Source organism: Staurois parvus, unplaced genomic scaffold (genome assembly GCF_062004578.1).
Source record: "Staurois parvus isolate SC_StPar_1 unplaced genomic scaffold, SC_StPar_1.0 ptg000209l, whole genome shotgun sequence".
NCBI classification, from domain to species: domain Eukaryota; kingdom Metazoa; phylum Chordata; class Amphibia; order Anura; family Ranidae; genus Staurois; species Staurois parvus.
Window position 1 is genome coordinate 11,005,711 of NW_028318005.1, and position 20,111 is coordinate 11,025,821.

Genomic DNA, 20,111 nt, shown 5'->3' on the forward strand with positions numbered 1-20,111 from the left:
ATAGATAGATAGATACCAACCGGGCATCCGCTTTTACCACAGAGTAAACTCAGACCAAATAATGTTCCAGAAAAGTAATCCACTCTGGCCAGAGCACAACACATGTAAAAAGGACACAATACTGACAAGAACATTAGACGCCCCACGCTCAACATGTTTCTGGCTGACATATTTTTCATTGCTTATTCACAATCAAAGTAAAAAACTTAAGACCGACAAACACTAACTGTTTACTCTAAACAGTATATGTTACTCCTGGCCCCTTCTCTGCACTGTCTATTGTCTTTGCAATAAACTCCTCTCTTATCTTTCTATAGTCTGTGTTACACTGTACATTATACTTTTGACCCATTCTCTGGGTAGTGTATGTTGTACTCCTGACCTTTTTTCTGTATAGTCTTTATTGTACATTAAAAAGTTATGTTTCACATTACACTTCTGACCTCTTCTCAGCATATTCTGATTCTTTGATATGAAGGGCTTATGGAGCTTCTTTTTTTTTTTTTTATAAATATTTATTTATTTTCAAGTCTTATACATGTCATTTCAACATTTCTATTATTATAATTATCAAAACAGTAATTTATATGATTTATTTGACCATATATATAAACTTCCTTTTCTTACCACCCCCCCTCCCAAAACTCCCCCTCCCCCCCCCCCCTTCCCTCTCCCACCCACGCTCCACTTTCCTTTTTCTCTCATTAACTCCATATCTTTCTATTCTTCCTAAACCCTATTCTAATTCCACTTCCAGGAATATTATCTCCTCATATATTTCATCTTTACTTTATATTCTTCCCAGACTTTCCATTTTTTATTATACAACTCCAACTTGTCCTCATATGTATAATACAATCTTTCTGTCCCGGATAGCTGATTTACTCTACTTATCCAATCCTCCTAAGTTGGCACCTCTCTTTTCTTCCAGAACCTGGGATCAGACTCTTTGCTGCGGTCAAGTATTGCCATATCCCGAGACTCTTGTATACTTTCGTAGAGAGCTTCGAGATATGGAGGAGACATAGTTCTGGATCCAATCCTATATTGATTTTAGTCATTTTCCCTATTACATAAACTATCTTCCGCCAAAACACCTGTATTTCTGAACACTCCCACCACATGTGATACCACGTGCCAACCTCACCACATCCTCTCCAACACATCCGTGACATCTCCGTATTCATCTTGTGCTCTACATTAGGGGTAATGTGCCATCTATTCAAACACTTATAATTTACTTCTACTTCCCTCATACTAATATTTTCATGAATTAATGTGAACATTTTCCTCTTCTCCTCCTCCTCTATTTTCCTTCCTATATCTCTTTCCCATTTCTCTATGTGCATTAATTTTGTGTCAGTGTCAATCTCCAATAATATCTTGTGTATTTTTGCCATTCCGTGTCTACCATTTCCCCGTGTCTCAAATAATCTCTCAAATGGGTTTCAATCCTTTCTAGTTCTTATGGGCTTAGGGAGACTCTCAAAAAAATACTTCAGTTGGTAATATCTTAATCTATCCATCTTATTAAAAACTTCTCCCTTTCTGTCTTCCATATCCTTATATGACCCAATTTCCTCCCCTACCAATATATCTCTCAATTGCGCCTCTTGTTTTATAATCCATTTCCCTGCTATACTATCCATACCCGGGATCAAATATTTTGTGTTCCTAAGTGGTATTAATTGTGAATTAAAAACCCACCCTTTTTGTCTGTGTAATAAATCCCATTCTTTTAGAACATTCAAAGTATACTTACTAGTGCTCTCCTCTAATTCCCTATATTGTGCTGGTACCCAAATACTTTTACTTAAACTTATTCCACTCAGTGCTTTCTCAGTTTTAACCCAACTTTTCTCCGGATTATGGATCCAGTCAAAAATTCTCGCAATAATCCCCGCTCTATAATATCTCCTGAAATCTGGTACTCCCAATCCTCCTCTCTCTTTACTTCTAGTCAATATCTCATAGCCTATTCTAGGTTTTTTATTTCTCCATATATATTTTATCATCATTTTCCTAAGTTCTTTAAAATATGTCTCTGGGAGCTTAATTGGGATCATTTGAAATTTGTATAATACTTTAGGGACAATTATCATCTTTATCAGGTTTATGCGTGCCATCCACGATGGGTTTCCATTTCCCACCCTTCTCAGCTCCACCTTTATCTCATTTAATAGTGCTATATAATTGGCTTTATATAAGTTCGTAGTTGAGGCTGATAATTTTATTCCTAGATATTTTAAATCTTTATCTCTCCAAAGGAAAGGGAATTCCTCTTTTAGTTTTTCCTTTTCTTCATTTTAAAGGTTGATATTTAAAATTTCAGTCTTTGTCGGGTTTATTTTCAGATTCGACAGTTCTCCATACTCACTGAATGCTTTCATTAAATTTGGAAGTGATGTTCTGGGAATTCCTACATAGAACATCAAATCGTCCGCATACGCCGCTACCTTATTTTCTCTATCTCCTATCTTTATTCCTTTTATATCTATATTCTTCCTAATCCTAGACAGCAAGGGCTCCAGTGATAATACATATAACAGTGGGGACAATGGACATCCCTGTCTTGTACCATTTGACATCTTAAAATACTCTGATCTTCCTCCATTTACCATTATGGTGGCGGTAGGCCCTCTATCTAACTCTCCAATCCACCCTCTTATTCTATCTCCCATTCCTAATGCTTCCAGGGTGTCCATCATAAAACCCCAACTTACTCTGTCGAATGCCTTCTCGGCATCTATCGACATCAATATCATTGGGGTTTTCCCTTTCTTGCCCTCTTGTGTAAGCAGCAGTGATCTCAGAGCGTTGTCTCTACCCTCTCTTCCTGGAACAAACCCCACTTGATCTCTATGTATCCATTCCGGCATCAGTTCTTTTAATCTATTTGCCAACACCTTTGCAAATATTTTAGTGTCTACATTCAATAGCGCTATTGGTCGATAACTCGCACATTGCGAGGGATCTTTATCTTCCTTCTGAATCAGTACTATATTAGCCTGTAACGATTCTCCCCTCATCTCCATCCCATTCCCCAAGGCGTTCATATAAGTCTTCATCTTGGGTATTAAAAGCTCTATATATTTTTTATAGTATTTAACTGTGTATCCGTCTGGACCCGGACTTTTCCCTCCCGCCATGCTTTTTAACGCTATTTTTATTTCCTCTGAAGTTATTTCTTCCTCTAAAGAGTTCAGTTGTATTTCTCTTAATTTCGGTAGACCTGCTTCCTCTAGGTATATCTTTCTTTTCCCCCTATTTACTATTTCCATTTTCTTAAACTTATCCTGGGGTATAATATTATACAACTCATTGTAATACTCTTTAAATATTCTGGCAATATCCTTAGTTGAGTGTAGAAATTCACCCTTGGGGTTTCTTATTTTCTCAATATAATTTCTATTTTTCTTCTTTCTTAAAGTTCTCATTAAATACTTTCCCGGCCTATCTCCCCATCTATACCTTTCACATGTTATTTTATTAAAGACTCTTCTTTTTTCTTCCTCCATTACATTCTCTAGTTCTTCTTTCTTCTTTATTAACCCCTGCATTATCTCCTTAGATCTTTCCCTTTTATGCACCTGTTCAAGATCATTTATTTCATTTAATAATCTATTTATCTTTTCTTTCCTTTCTTTATTCTTTTTTGCCCCCATTGCAATGAGCAGACCTCTGATGTAAGCTTTATGAGCTTCCCACACCGTTGCTACCGATACATCCTCTGTCTCGTTCTCTTCAAAAAACCACTCAATTTCCCTCTCAATTCTTCGACTAATCTCTTCATCCATGAGGAGTGCCTCATTCATCCGCCACACATATCCCTCTCTCTCTTCTCTACCCCATCTTAACCTCATTTCTACCGGGGCATGATCCGATAGGGTGCTTACTCCTATTTTTACTTCCCCCCACCCATTCTATCATTTGGTGTTCTACTAATATGTAATCTAGTCTAGAATAAGTCTCATGTACTTGCGAAAAGAAAGTATAATCTCTCTCTTTCATATTCCTAATTCTCCAGATGTCCACCAGTTGACACTCATGCATCCTTTTTTTTAACCTTCTCAAGGACTTGCTTTCCTCTCTCCTCACACAGGAAGTGGTATCCATCTTCAGGTCTATACAGAGGTTAAAATCACCCGCCACTAACATACACCCTTTTTTAAAGTCCATCAATCTCTTCAACACTTCTCTCACAAATGTCACTGGCTTCTTATTTGGACTATATATTTGCTATTGTGCACTCAATTCCCTGTAATTTACCTCTCAAAAATAGGAACCTTCCCTCCGGGTCCGTCAATCTCTCCTCAACCACAAACCTTATATTTTTAGCAAAGCCTATAGCAACTCCTTTTGCTCTTTTAATTGGTGAATCCGCATAAAACCATGTCGGAAAGTATCTGGTTCTCAGTCTAACCTTCGACTCTATCTCTAAGTGTGTTTCTTGCAAGAATATCACTGAGGATTTTCTATGTTGTAGTTCTTTAAATAACCTAAATCTCTTTCCTGGACAATTTAGCCCTTTTACATTATAGGTTATATATTGGATTTCTTCCATCTTACTCTTTTCCTCCTGACTCCTTTTCCTCCTTACTTTCCTCTTTCTTATACCTGTAGAGCGTATTTATCCCGCTAACCTTTTCTCTCCCCTTATCCCTCCCCCCCCTCTTCCCACAATCCCTCCCCTCTCCCTCCCCTCCATCCCCTCCCCCCAACCTCACCACCATCCCCCCCCCCTCCCCCCTCTTTTTAGGCCTTCACTTTGCCTATTCATCATTTGTGGAACTAACATCCACCTTTGATTTGGTCCTTAGTGCTACACTCCTCCCATGGCTAGCCTCCCCTCCATCCAGATCTCCCTATTGACCCCTTTCTACTTGTACTTCTTAACAAAAAGGGGAAGAATTAGAGCAAAGCTAGAGGACTGAAGGATGAAACAGGAGGCAAATTAGGGAAACGGAGGGGCAGAGAGAAAAAAAAAAAAAAAAAAAAAAACATCTCTCCCCTCCACCCCCTTCTTTATGGAGCTTCTATACTGTTCGCAAGTACGTCTCTTAGAGGCTGATCCCTCTTTGCAGATCCCTCTCCTAGGTCGATCACTGTGTAAAGAGGTAAATCGCATCTTAGAGTTCGGAAACGAAGAGTTGGAACTCTGCACTGCTGTCCCGTCTGCGTGCCCAGTCTCGACTGTAAAAGTGGGAAGAAGGTATACCCTTTTACGGAGGATAGACAGCAGGACCTTTTTGCCCTGAATATCAGCTTTACATCCAATCAGCCCTTTTATCTTTGATGCATAGAAAAGTAGACAGACAAATATATAGATTGATAGATAGATAGATAGATAGATAGATACCAACCGGGCATCCGCTTTTACCACAGAGTAAACTCAGACCAAATAATGTTCCAGAAAAGTAATCCACTCTGGCCAGAGCACAACACATGTAAAAAGGACACAATACTGACAAGAACATTAGACGCCCCACGCTCAACATGTTTCTGGCTGACATATTTTTCATTGCTTATTCACAATCAAAGTAAAAAACTTAAGACCGACAAACACTAACTGTTTACTCTAAACAGTATATGTTACTCCTGGCCCCTTCTCTGCACTGTCTATTGTCTTTGCAATAAACTCCTCTCTTATCTTTCTATAGTCTGTGTTACACTGTACATTATACTTTTGACCCATTCTCTGGGTAGTGTATGTTGTACTCCTGACCTTTTTTCTGTATAGTCTTTATTGTACATTAAAAAGTTATGTTTCACATTACACTTCTGACCTCTTCTCAGCATATTCTGATTCTTTGATATGAAGGGCTTATGGAGCTTCTTTTTTTTTTTTTTTATAAATATTTATTTATTTTCAAGTCTTATACATGTCATTTCAACATTTCTATTATTATAATTATCAAAACAGTAATTTATATGATTTATTTGACCATATATATAAACTTCCTTTTCTTACCACCCCCCCTCCCAAAACTCCCCCTCCCCTCCCCCCCCTTCCCTCTCCCACCCACGCTCCACTTTCCTTTTTCTCTCATTAACTCCATATCTTTCTATTCTTCCTAAACCCTATTCTAATTCCACTTCCAGGAATATTATCTCCTCATATATTTCATCTTTACTTTATATTCTTCCCAGACTTTCCATTTTTTATTATACAACTCCAACTTGTCCTCATATGTATAATACAATCTTTCTGTCCCGGATAGCTGATTTACTCTACTTATCCAATCCTCCTAAGTTGGCACCTCTCTTTTCTTCCAGAACCTGGGATCAGACTCTTTGCTGCGGTCAAGTATTGCCATATCCTGAGACTCTTGTATACTTTCGTAGAGAGCTTCGAGATATGGAGGAGACATAGTTCTGGATCCAATCCTATATTGATTTTAGTCATTTTCCCTATTACATAAACTATCTTCCGCCAAAACACCTGTATTTCTGAACACTCCCACCACATGTGATACCACGTGCCAACCTCACCACATCCTCTCCAACACATCCGTGACATCTCCGTATTCATCTTGTGCTCTACATTAGGGGTAATGTGCCATCTATTCAAACACTTATAATTTACTTCTACTTCCCTCATACTAATATTTTCATGAATTAATGTGAACATTTTCCTCTTCTCCTCCTCCTCTATTTTCCTTCCTATATCTCTTTCCCATTTCTCTATGTGCATTAATTTTGTGTCAGTGTCAATCTCCAATAATATCTTGTGTATTTTTGCCATTCCGTGTCTACCATTTCCCCGTGTCTCAAATAATCTCTCAAATGGGTTTTAATCCTTTCTAGTTCTTATGGGCTTAGGGAGACTCTCAAAAAAATACTTCAGTTGGTAATATCTTAATCTATCCATCTTATTAAAAACTTCTCCCTTTCTGTCTTCCATATCCTTATATGACCCAATTTCCTCCCCTACCAATATATCTCTCAATTGCGCCTCTTGTTTTATAATCCATTTCCCTGCTATACTATCCATACCCGGGATCAAATATTTTGTGTTCCTAAGTGGTATTAATTGTGAATTAAAAACCCACCCTTTTTGTCTGTGTAATAAATCCCATTCTTTTAGAACATTCAAAGTATACTTACTAGTGCTCTCCTCTAATTCCCTATATTGTGCTGGTACCCAAATACTTTTACTTAAACTTATTCCACTCAGTGCTTTCTCAGTTTTAACCCAACTTTTCTCCGGATTATGGATCCAGTCAAAAATTCTCGCAATAATCCCCGCTCTATAATATCTCCTGAAATCTGGTACTCCCAATCCTCCTCTCTCTTTACTTCTAGTCAATATCTCATAGCCTATTCTAGGTTTTTTATTTCTCCATATATATTTTATCATCATTTTCCTAAGTTCTTTAAAATATGTCTCTGGGAGCTTAATTGGGATCATTTGAAATTTGTATAATACTTTAGGGACAATTATCATCTTTATCAGGTTTATGCGTGCCATCCACGATGGGTTTCCATTTCCCACCCTTCTCAGCTCCACCTTTATCTCATTTAATAGTGCTATATAATTGGCTTTATATAAGTTCGTAGTTGAGGCTGATAATTTTATTCCTAGATATTTTAAATCTTTATCTCTCCAAAGGAAAGGGAATTCCTCTTTTAGTTTTTCCTTTTCTTCATTTTAAAGGTTGATATTTAAAATTTCAGTCTTTGTCGGGTTTATTTTCAGATTCGACAGTTCTCCATACTCACTGAATGCTTTCATTAAATTTGGAAGTGATGTTCTGGGATTTCCTACATAGAACATCAAATCGTCCGCATACGCCGCTACCTTATTTTCTCTATCTCCTATCTTTATTCCTTTTATATCTATATTCTTCCTAATCCTAGACAGCAAGGGCTCCAGTGATAATACATATAACAGTGGGGACAATGGACATCCCTGTCTTGTACCATTTGACATCTTAAAATACTCTGATCTTCCTCCATTTACCATTATGGTGGCGGTAGGCCCTCTATCTAACTCTCCAATCCACCCTCTTATTCTATCTCCCATTCCTAATGCTTCCAGGGTGTCCATCATAAAACCCCAACTTACTCTGTCGAATGCCTTCTCGGCATCTATCGACATCAATATCATTGGGGTTTTCCCTTTCTTGCCCTCTTGTGTAAGCAGCAGTGATCTCAGAGCGTTGTCTCTACCCTCTCTTCCTGGAACAAACCCCACTTGATCTCTATGTATCCACTCCGGCATCAGTTCTTTTAATCTATTTGCCAACACCTTTGCAAATATTTTAGTGTCTACATTCAATAGCGCTATTGGTCGATAACTCGCACATTGCGAGGGATCTTTATCTTCCTTCTGAATCAGTACTATATTAGCCTGTAACGATTCTCCCCTCATCTCCATCCCATTCCCCAAGGCGTTCATATAAGTCTTCATCTTGGGTATTAAAAGCTCTATATATTTTTTATAGTATTTAACTGTGTATCCGTCTGGACCCGGACTTTTCCCTCCCGCCATGCTTTTTAACGCTATTTTTATTTCCTCTGAAGTTATTTCTTCCTCTAAAGAGTTCAGTTGTATTTCTCTTAATTTCGGTAGACCTGCTTCCTCTAGGTATATCTTTCTTTTCCCCCTATTTACTATTTCCATTTTCTTAAACTTATCCTGGGGTATAATATTATACAACTCATTGTAATACTCTTTAAATATTCTGGCAATATCCTTAGTTGAGTGTAGAAATTCACCCTTGGGGTTTCTTATTTTCTCAATATAATTTCTATTTTTCTTCTTTCTTAAAGTTCTCATTAAATACTTTCCCGGCCTATCTCCCCATCTATACCTTTCACATGTTATTTTATTAAAGACTCTTCTTTTTTCTTCCTCCATTACATTCTCTAGTTCTTCTTTCTTCTTTATTAACCCCTGCATTATCTCCTTAGATCTTTCCCTTTTATGCACCTGTTCAAGATCATTTATTTCATTTAATAATCTATTTATCTTTTCTTTCCTTTCTTTATTCTTTTTTGCCCCCATTGCAATGAGCAGACCTCTGATGTAAGCTTTATGAGCTTCCCACACCGTTGCTACCGATACATCCTCTGTCTCGTTCTCTTCAAAAAACCACTCAATTTCCCTCTCAATTCTTCGACTAATCTCTTCATCCATGAGGAGTGCCTCATTCATCCGCCACACATATCCCTCTCTCTCTTCTCTACCCCATCTTAACCTCATTTCTACCGGGGCATGATCCGATAGGGTGCTTACTCCTATTTTTACTTCCCCCACCCATTCTATCATTTGGTGTTCTACTAATATGTAATCTAGTCTAGAATAAGTCTCATGTACTTGCGAAAAGAAAGTATAATCTCTCTCTTTCATATTCCTAATTCTCCAGATGTCCACCAGTTGACACTCATGCATCCTTTTTTTTAACCTTCTCAAGGACTTGCTTTCCTCTCTCCTCACACAGGAAGTGGTATCCATCTTCAGGTCTATACAGAGGTTAAAATCACCCGCCACTAACATACACCCTTTTTTAAAGTCCATCAATCTCTTCAACACTTCTCTCACAAATGTCACTGGCTTCTTATTTGGACTATATATATTTGCTATTGTGCACTCAATTCCCTGTAATTTACCTCTCAAAAATAGGAACCTTCCCTCCGGGTCCGTCAATCTCTCCTCAACCACAAACCTTATATTTTTAGCAAAGCCTATAGCAACTCCTTTTGCTCTTTTAATTGGTGAATCCGCATAAAACCATGTCGGAAAGTATCTGGTTCTCAGTCTAACCTTCGACTCTATCTCTAAGTGTGTTTCTTGCAAGAATATCACTGAGGATTTTCTATGTTGTAGTTCTTTAAATAACCTAAATCTCTTTCCTGGACAATTTAGCCCTTTTACATTATAGGTTATATATTGGATTTCTTCCATCTTACTCTTTTCCTCCTGACTCCTTTTCCTCCTTACTTTCCTCTTTCTTATACCTGTAGAGCGTATTTATCCCGCTAACCTTTTCTCTCCCCTTATCCCTCCCCCCCCCTCTTCCCACAATCCCTCCCCTCTCCCTCCCCTCCATCCCCTCCCCCCAACCTCACCACCATCCCTCCCCCCCTCCCCCCTCTTTTTAGGCCTTCACTTTGCCTATTCATCATTTGTGGAACTAACATCCACCTTCGATTTGGTCCTTAGTGCTACACTCCTCCCATGGCTAGCCTCCCCTCCATCCAGATCTCCCTATTGACCCCTTTCTACTTGTACTTCTTAACAAAAAGGGGAAGAATTAGAGCAAAGCTAGAGGACTGAAGGATGAAACAGGAGGCAAATTAGGGAAACGGAGGGGCAGAGAGAAAAAAAAAAAAAAAAAAAAAACTTCTCTCCCCTCCACCCCCTTCTTTATGGAGCTTCTATACTGTTCGCAAGTACGTCTCTTAGAGGCTGATCCCTCTTTGCAGATCCCTCTCCTAGGTCGATCACTGTGTAAAGAGGTAAATCGCATCTTAGAGTTCGGAAACGAAGAGTTGGAACTCTGTACTGCTGTCCCGTCTGCGTGCCCAGTCTCGACTGTAAAAGTGGGAAGAAGGTATACCCTTTTACGGAGGATAGACAGCAGGACCTTTTTGCCCTGAATATCAGCTTTACATCCAATCAGCCCTTTTATCTTTGATGCATAGAAAAGTAGACAGACAAATATATAGATTGATAGATAGATAGATAGATAGATAGATAGATACCAACCGGGCATCCGCTTTTACCACAGAGTAAACTCAGACCAAATAATGTTCCAGAAAAGTAATCCACTCTGGCCAGAGCACAACACATGTAAAAAGGACACAATACTGACAAGAACATTAGACGCCCCACGCTCAACATGTTTCTGGCTGACATATTTTTCATTGCTTATTCACAATCAAAGTAAAAAACTTAAGACCGACAAACACTAACTGTTTACTCTAAACAGTATATGTTACTCCTGGCCCCTTCTCTGCACTGTCTATTGTCTTTGCAATAAACTCCTCTCTTATCTTTCTATAGTCTGTGTTACACTGTACATTATACTTTTGACCCATTCTCTGGGTAGTGTATGTTGTACTCCTGACCTTTTTTCTGTATAGTCTTTATTGTACATTAAAAAGTTATGTTTCACATTACACTTCTGACCTCTTCTCAGCATATTCTGATTCTTTGATATGAAGGGCTTATGGAGCTTCTTTTTTTTTTTTTTTATAAATATTTATTTATTTTCAAGTCTTATACATGTCATTTCAACATTTCTATTATTATAATTATCAAAACAGTAATTTATATGATTTATTTGACCATATATATAAACTTCCTTTTCTTACCACCCCCCCTCCCAAAACTCCCCCTCCCCTCCCCCCCCTTCCCTCTCCCACCCACGCTCCACTTTCCTTTTTCTCTCATTAACTCCATATCTTTCTATTCTTCCTAAACCCTATTCTAATTCCACTTCCAGGAATATTATCTCCTCATATATTTCATCTTTACTTTATATTCTTCCCAGACTTTCCATTTTTTATTATACAACTCCAACTTGTCCTCATATGTATAATACAATCTTTCTGTCCCGGATAGCTGATTTACTCTACTTATCCAATCCTCCTAAGTTGGCACCTCTCTTTTCTTCCAGAACCTGGGATCAGACTCTTTGCTGCGGTCAAGTATTGCCATATCCTGAGACTCTTGTATACTTTCGTAGAGAGCTTCGAGATATGGAGGAGACATAGTTCTGGATCCAATCCTATATTGATTTTAGTCATTTTCCCTATTACATAAACTATCTTCCGCCAAAACACCTGTATTTCTGAACACTCCCACCACATGTGATACCACGTGCCAACCTCACCACATCCTCTCCAACACATCCGTGACATCTCCGTATTCATCTTGTGCTCTACATTAGGGGTAATGTGCCATCTATTCAAACACTTATAATTTACTTCTACTTCCCTCATACTAATATTTTCATGAATTAATGTGAACATTTTCCTCTTCTCCTCCTCCTCTATTTTCCTTCCTATATCTCTTTCCCATTTCTCTATGTGCATTAATTTTGTGTCAGTGTCAATCTCCAATAATATCTTGTGTATTTTTGCCATTCCGTGTCTACCATTTCCCCGTGTCTCAAATAATCTCTCAAATGGGTTTTAATCCTTTCTAGTTCTTATGGGCTTAGGGAGACTCTCAAAAAAATACTTCAGTTGGTAATATCTTAATCTATCCATCTTATTAAAAACTTCTCCCTTTCTGTCTTCCATATCCTTATATGACCCAATTTCCTCCCCTACCAATATATCTCTCAATTGCGCCTCTTGTTTTATAATCCATTTCCCTGCTATACTATCCATACCCGGGATCAAATATTTTGTGTTCCTAAGTGGTATTAATTGTGAATTAAAAACCCACCCTTTTTGTCTGTGTAATAAATCCCATTCTTTTAGAACATTCAAAGTATACTTACTAGTGCTCTCCTCTAATTCCCTATATTGTGCTGGTACCCAAATACTTTTACTTAAACTTATTCCACTCAGTGCTTTCTCAGTTTTAACCCAACTTTTCTCCGGATTATGGATCCAGTCAAAAATTCTCGCAATAATCCCCGCTCTATAATATCTCCTGAAATCTGGTACTCCCAATCCTCCTCTCTCTTTACTTCTAGTCAATATCTCATAGCCTATTCTAGGTTTTTTATTTCTCCATATATATTTTATCATCATTTTCCTAAGTTCTTTAAAATATGTCTCTGGGAGCTTAATTGGGATCATTTGAAATTTGTATAATACTTTAGGGACAATTATCATCTTTATCAGGTTTATGCGTGCCATCCACGATGGGTTTCCATTTCCCACCCTTCTCAGCTCCACCTTTATCTCATTTAATAGTGCTATATAATTGGCTTTATATAAGTTCGTAGTTGAGGCTGATAATTTTATTCCTAGATATTTTAAATCTTTATCTCTCCAAAGGAAAGGGAATTCCTCTTTTAGTTTTTCCTTTTCTTCATTTTAAAGGTTGATATTTAAAATTTCAGTCTTTGTCGGGTTTATTTTCAGATTCGACAGTTCTCCATACTCACTGAATGCTTTCATTAAATTTGGAAGTGATGTTCTGGGATTTCCTACATAGAACATCAAATCGTCCGCATAAGCCGCTACTAGAGATGAGCGAATCGAAGTATCCGAAGTGGAATTCGAGTCGAATATCGGAAAAATTTCGATTCGTGCCGAATCCGAAAAACAGCCTAATTCGGACGCGCGAATCGAAATTTTTCCGAAAATGGCGGCTGACATGTGCGGCGACGGAGCGGGGATGTCGGGGAAGGCGCGCAGACAAGGCGCGCTGCCCCATAATGCATTCCTCAACGACATGTGATCGCATCAGCCAATCAGCAGCCAGCCAGCCAGCACTGTGTAATGGTCGAGGTATATATAGCGGCCATTTTGGAAATCTTCATTTGCCTGCAGTCATTGAACAGAGGCAGACCGCTCTGTACTAGGGACAGGGACAGAGTTAGGGCCACAGAAACGAGAATTGGGGACAGAGAGAAGTTACTTAGGGACAGAGAACCATTACTCAGGGACACAGACTTGTTAATGAGGGCCACAGAATCGTTATTTAGGGACAAAGAAACGCTAGTTAGGGCCACAGAATTCATACTCAGGGACAGACAGAATTGTTACTCAGTGCCAGAGAATTGTTACTTAGGGCCACAGAAACGTTATTAGGGCCACAGAATTTTTACTCAGGGACAGACAGAATTGTTACTGAGTGCCAGAGAATTGTTACTCAGGGACAGACAGAATTGTTACTGAGTGCCAGAGAATTCTTACTCAGGGCCACAGAATTCATTCTCAGGGACAGACAGAATTGTTACTCAGGGACAGACAGAATTGTTACTGAGTGCCAGAGAATTGTTACTCAGGGACAGACAGAATTGTTACTGAGTGCCAGAGAATTGTTACTCAGGGACAGACAGAATTGTTACTGAGTGCCAGAGAATTGTTACTCAGGGACAGACAGAATTGTTACTGAGTGCCAGAGAATTGTTACTCTCACAGACACAAAATTGTTACTTGCACAGACACAGAATTGTTACTTGCACAGACACACAATTGTTACTCAGGGCCACAGAATTCATACTCAGGGACAGACAGAATTGTTACTGAGTGCCAGAGAATTCTTACTCAGGGCCACAGAATTCATACTCAGGGACAGACAGAATTGTTACTCAGGGACAGACAGAATTGTTACTGAGTGCCAGAGAATTGTTACTCAGGGACAGACAGAATTGTTACTGAGTGCCAGAGAATTCTTACTCAGGGACAGACAGAATTGTTACTGAGTGCCAGAGAATTGTTACTCTCACAGACACAAAATTGTTACTTGCACAGACACAGAATTGTTACTCGCACAGAGACAGAATTGTTACTCAGGGCCACAGAATTCATACTCAGGGACAGACAGAATTGTTACTGAGTGCCAGAGAATTGTTACTCAGGGACAGACAGAATTGTTACTGAGTGCCAGAGAATTGTTACTCTCACAGACACAAAATTGTTACTTGCACAGACACAGAATTGTTACTTGCACAGACACACAATTGTTACTCAGGGCCACAGAATTCATACTCAGGGACAGACAGAATTGTTACTGAGTGCCAGAGAATTCTTACTCAGGGCCACAGAATTCATACTCAGGGACAGACAGAATTGTTACTCAGGGACAGACAGAATTGTTACTGAGTGCCAGAGAATTGTTACTCAGGGACAGACAGAATTGTTACTGAGTGCCAGAGAATTGTTACTCTCACAGACACAAAATTGTTACTTGCACAGACACAGAATTGTTACTTGCACAGACACACAATTGTTACTCAGGGCCACAGAATTCATACTCAGGGACAGACAGAATTGTTACTGAGTGCCAGAGAATTGTTACTCAGGGACAGACAGAATTGTTACTGAGTGCCAGAGAATTCTTACTCAGGGCCACAGAATTCATTCTCAGGGACAGACAGAATTGTTACTCAGGGACAGACAGAATTGTTACTGAGTGCCAGAGAATTGTTACTCAGGGACAGACAGAATTGTTACTGAGTGCCAGAGAATTGTTACTCAGGGACAGACAGAATTGTTACTGAGTGCCAGAGAATTGTTACTCAGGGACAGACAGAATTGTTACTGAGTGCCAGAGAATTGTTACTCTCACAGACACAAAATTGTTACTTGCACAGACACAGAATTGTTACTTGCACAGACACACAATTGTTACTCAGGGCCACAGAATTCATACTCAGGGACAGACAGAATTGTTACTGAGTGCCAGAGAATTCTTACTCAGGGCCACAGAATTCATACTCAGGGACAGACAGAATTGTTACTCAGGGACAGACAGAATTGTTACTGAGTGCCAGAGAATTGTTACTCAGGGACAGACAGAATTGTTACTGAGTGCCAGAGAATTCTTACTCAGGGACAGACAGAATTGTTACTGAGTGCCAGAGAATTGTTACTCTCACAGACACAAAATTGTTACTTGCACAGACACAGAATTGTTACTCGCACAGAGACAGAATTGTTACTCAGGGCCACAGAATTCATACTCAGGGACAGACAGAATTGTTACTGAGTGCCAGAGAATTGTTACTCAGGGACAGACAGAATTGTTACTGAGTGCCAGAGAATTGTTACTCTCACAGACACAAAATTGTTACTTGCACAGACACAGAATTGTTACTTGCACAGACACACAATTGTTACTCAGGGCCACAGAATTCATACTCAGGGACAGACAGAATTGTTACTGAGTGCCAGAGAATTCTTACTCAGGGCCACAGAATTCATACTCAGGGACAGACAGAATTGTTACTCAGGGACAGACAGAATTGTTACTGAGTGCCAGAGAATTGTTACTCAGGGACAGACAGAATTGTTACTGAGTGCCAGAGAATTGTTACTCTCACAGACACAAAATTGTTACTTGCACAGACACAGAATTGTTACTTGCACAGACACACAATTGTTACTCAGGGCCACAGAATTCATACTCAGGGACAGACAGAATTGTTACTGAGTGCCAGAGAATTGTTACTCAGGGACAGACAGAATTGTTACTGAGTGCCAGAGAATTCTTACTCAGGGCCACAGAATTCATTCTCAGGGACAGACAGAATTGTTACTCAGGGACAGACAGAATTGTTACTGAGTGCCAGAGAATTGTTACTCAGGGACAGACAGAATTGTTACTGAGTGCCAGAGAATTGTTACTCAGGGACAGACAGAATTGTTACTGAGTGCCAGAGAATTGTTACTCAGGGACAGACAGAATTGTTACTGAGTGCCAGAGAATTGTTACTCTCACAGACACAAAATTGTTACTTGCACAGACACAGAATTGTTACTTGCACAGACACACAATTGTTACTCAGGGCCACAGAATTCATACTCAGGGACAGACAGAATTGTTACTGAGTGCCAGAGAATTCTTACTCAGGGCCACAGAATTCATACTCAGGGACAGACAGAATTGTTACTCAGGGACAGACAGAATTGTTACTGAGTGCCAGAGAATTGTTACTCAGGGACAGACAGAATTGTTACTGAGTGCCAGAGAATTCTTACTCAGGGACAGACAGAATTGTTACTGAGTGCCAGAGAATTGTTACTCTCACAGACACAAAATTGTTACTTGCACAGACACAGAATTGTTACTCGCACAGAGACAGAATTGTTACTCGCACAGAGACAGAATTGTTACTCAGGGCCACAGAATTCATACTCAGGGACAGACAGAATTGTTACTGAGTGCCAGAGAATTGTTACTCAGGGACAGACAGAATTGTTACTGAGTGCCAGAGAATTGTTACTCTCACAGACACAAAATTGTTACTTGCACAGACACAGAATTGTTACTTGCACAGACACACAATTGTTACTCAGGGCCACAGAATTCATACTCAGGGACAGACAGAATTGTTACTGAGTGCCAGAGAATTCTTACTCAGGGCCACAGAATTCATACTCAGGGACAGACAGAATTGTTACTCAGGGACAGACAGAATTGTTACTGAGTGCCAGAGAATTGTTACTCAGGGACAGACAGAATTGTTACTGAGTGCCAGAGAATTGTTACTCTCACAGACACAAAATTGTTACTTGCACAGACACAGAATTGTTACTTGCACAGACACACAATTGTTACTCAGGGCCACAGAATTCATACTCAGGGACAGACAGAATTGTTACTGAGTGCCAGAGAATTGTTACTCAGGGACAGACAGAATTGTTACTGAGTGCCAGAGAATTGTTACTCTCACAGACACAAAATTGTTACTTGCACAGACACAGAATTGTTACTCGCACAGAGACAGAATTGTTACTCAGGGCCACAGAATTCATACTCAGGGACAGACAGAATTGTTACTGAGTGCCAGAGAATTGTTACTCAGGGAAGACAGAATTGTTACTGAGTGCCAGAGAATTGTTACTCAGGGACAGACAGAATTGTTACTGAGTGCCAGGGAATTGTTACTCTCACAGACACAAAATTGTTACTTGCACAGACACAGAATTGTTACTCGCACAGAGACAGAATTGTTACTCAGGGCCACAGAATTCATACTCAGGGACAGACAGAATTGTTACTGAGTGCCAGAGAATTGTTACTCAGGGACAGACAGAATTGTTACTGAGTGCCAGAGAATTGTTACTCTCACAGACACAAAATTGTTACTTGCACAGACACAGAATTGTTACTTGCACAGACACACAATTGTTACTGAGTGCCAGAGAATTGTTACTCAGGGACAGACAGAATTGTTACTGAGTGCCAGAGAATTGTTACTCAGGGACAGTCAGAATTGTTACTGAGTGCCAGAGAATTGTTACTCAGGGACAGACAGAATTGTTACTGAGTGCCAGAGAATTGTTACTCGCACAGACACAAAATTGTTACTTGCACAGACACAAAATTGTTACTTGCACAGACACAGAATTGTTACTCGCGCAGACACAGAATTGTTACTCAGGGCCACAGAATTCATACTCAGGGACAGACAGAATTGTTACTGAGTGCCAGAGAATTGTTACTCAGGGACAGACAGAATTGTTACTGAGTGCCAGAGAATTGTTACTCAGGGACAGACAGAATTGTTACTGAGTGCCAGAGAATTGTTACTCAGGGACAGACAGAATTGTTACTGAGTGCCAGAGAATTGTTACTCGCACAGACACAAAATTGTTACTTGCACAGACACAGAATTGTTACTTGCACAGACACACAATTGTTACTCAGGGCCACAGAATTCATACTCAGGGACAGACAGAATTGTTACTGAGTGCCAGAGAATTCTTACTCAGGGCCACAGAATTCATACTCAGGGACAGACAGAATTGTTACTCAGGGACAGACAGAATTGTTACTGAGTGCCAGAGAATTGTTACTCAGGGACAGACAGAATTGTTACTGAGTGCCAGAGAATTGTTACTCTCACAGACACAAAATTGTTACTTGCACAGACACAGAATTGTTACTTGCACAGACACACAATTGTTACTCAGGGCCACAGAATTCATACTCAGGGACAGACAGAATTGTTACTGAGTGCCAGAGAATTGTTACTCAGGGACAGACAGAATTGTTACTGAGTGCCAGAGAATTGTTACTCTCACAGACACAAAATTGTTACTTGCACAGACACAGAATTGTTACTCGCACAGAGACAGAATTGTTACTCAGGGCCACAGAATTCATACTCAGGGACAGACAGAATTGTTACTGAGTGCCAGAGAATTGTTACTCAGGGAAGACAGAATTGTTACTGAGTGCCAGAGAATTGTTACTCAGGGACAGACAGAATTGTTACTGAGTGCCAGGGAATTGTTACTCTCACAGACACAAAATTGTTACTTGCACAGACACAGAATTGTTACTCGCACAGAGACAGAATTGTTACTCAGGGCCACAGAATTCATACTCAGGGACAGACAGAATTGTTACTGAGTGCCAGAGAATTGTTACTCAGGGACAGACAGAATTGTTACTGAGTGCCAGAGAATTGTTACTCTCACAGACACAAAATTGTTACTTGCACAGACACAGAATTGTTACTTGCACAGACACACAATTGTTACTGAGTGCCAGAGAATTGTTACTCAGGGACAGACAGAATTGTTACTGAGTGCCAGAGAATTGTTACTCAGGGACAGTCAGAATTGTTACTGAGTGCCAGAGAATTGTTACTCAGGGACAGACAGAATTGTTACTGAGTGCCAGAGAATTGTTACTCGCACAGACACAAAATTGTTACTTGCACAGACACAAAATTGTTACTTGCACAGACACAGAATTGTTACTCGCGCAGACACAGAATTGTTACTCAGGGCCACAGAATTCATACTCAGGGACAGACAGAATTGTTACTGAGTGCCAGAGAATTGTTACTCAGGGACAGACAGAATTGTTACTGAGTGCCAGAGAATTGTTACTCAGGGACAGACAGAATTGTTACTGAGTGCCAGAGAATTGTTACTCAGGGACAGACAGAATTGTTACTGAGTGCCAGAGAATTGTTACTCGCACAGACACAAAATTGTTACTTGCACAGACACAGAATTGTTACTCGCACAGACACAGAATTGTTACTCGCACAGACACAGAATTGTTACTCAGGGCCACAGAATTCATACTCAGGGACAGACAGAATTGTTACTGAGTGCCAGAGAATTGTTACTCAGGGACACCTAATCGTTGAATTAAATAGTATGTCAGACAACATGCAGAGGAGTGGCAGAGGAGGCAATGTTTTAGGAGCGAGCAGACGTGGCAGCAGAGGAAGGGGTCGAGGCAGCAGTATTCGCAGCCAGAGGCCAGTGCTCCCGGTGTCATCCAGCGGTCGTGTCTCCACCGACAACCCTGCCGTCATTGATTGGTTGGCTCGGTCGTCTTCCTCTTCCCAGGTCACCTCTGACACCTACAGCCAACGGTCGGTGGGTACGTCAGACACAACCGTTAGTTGGCATGGCCCGGGACCAAGCCCACTGAAATCACGTGTCCTCTACCTGCCCCTGTCCTTTGCTGTTCCCTCACCAAGCGAAGTATCGCATGCTGTGGGCTC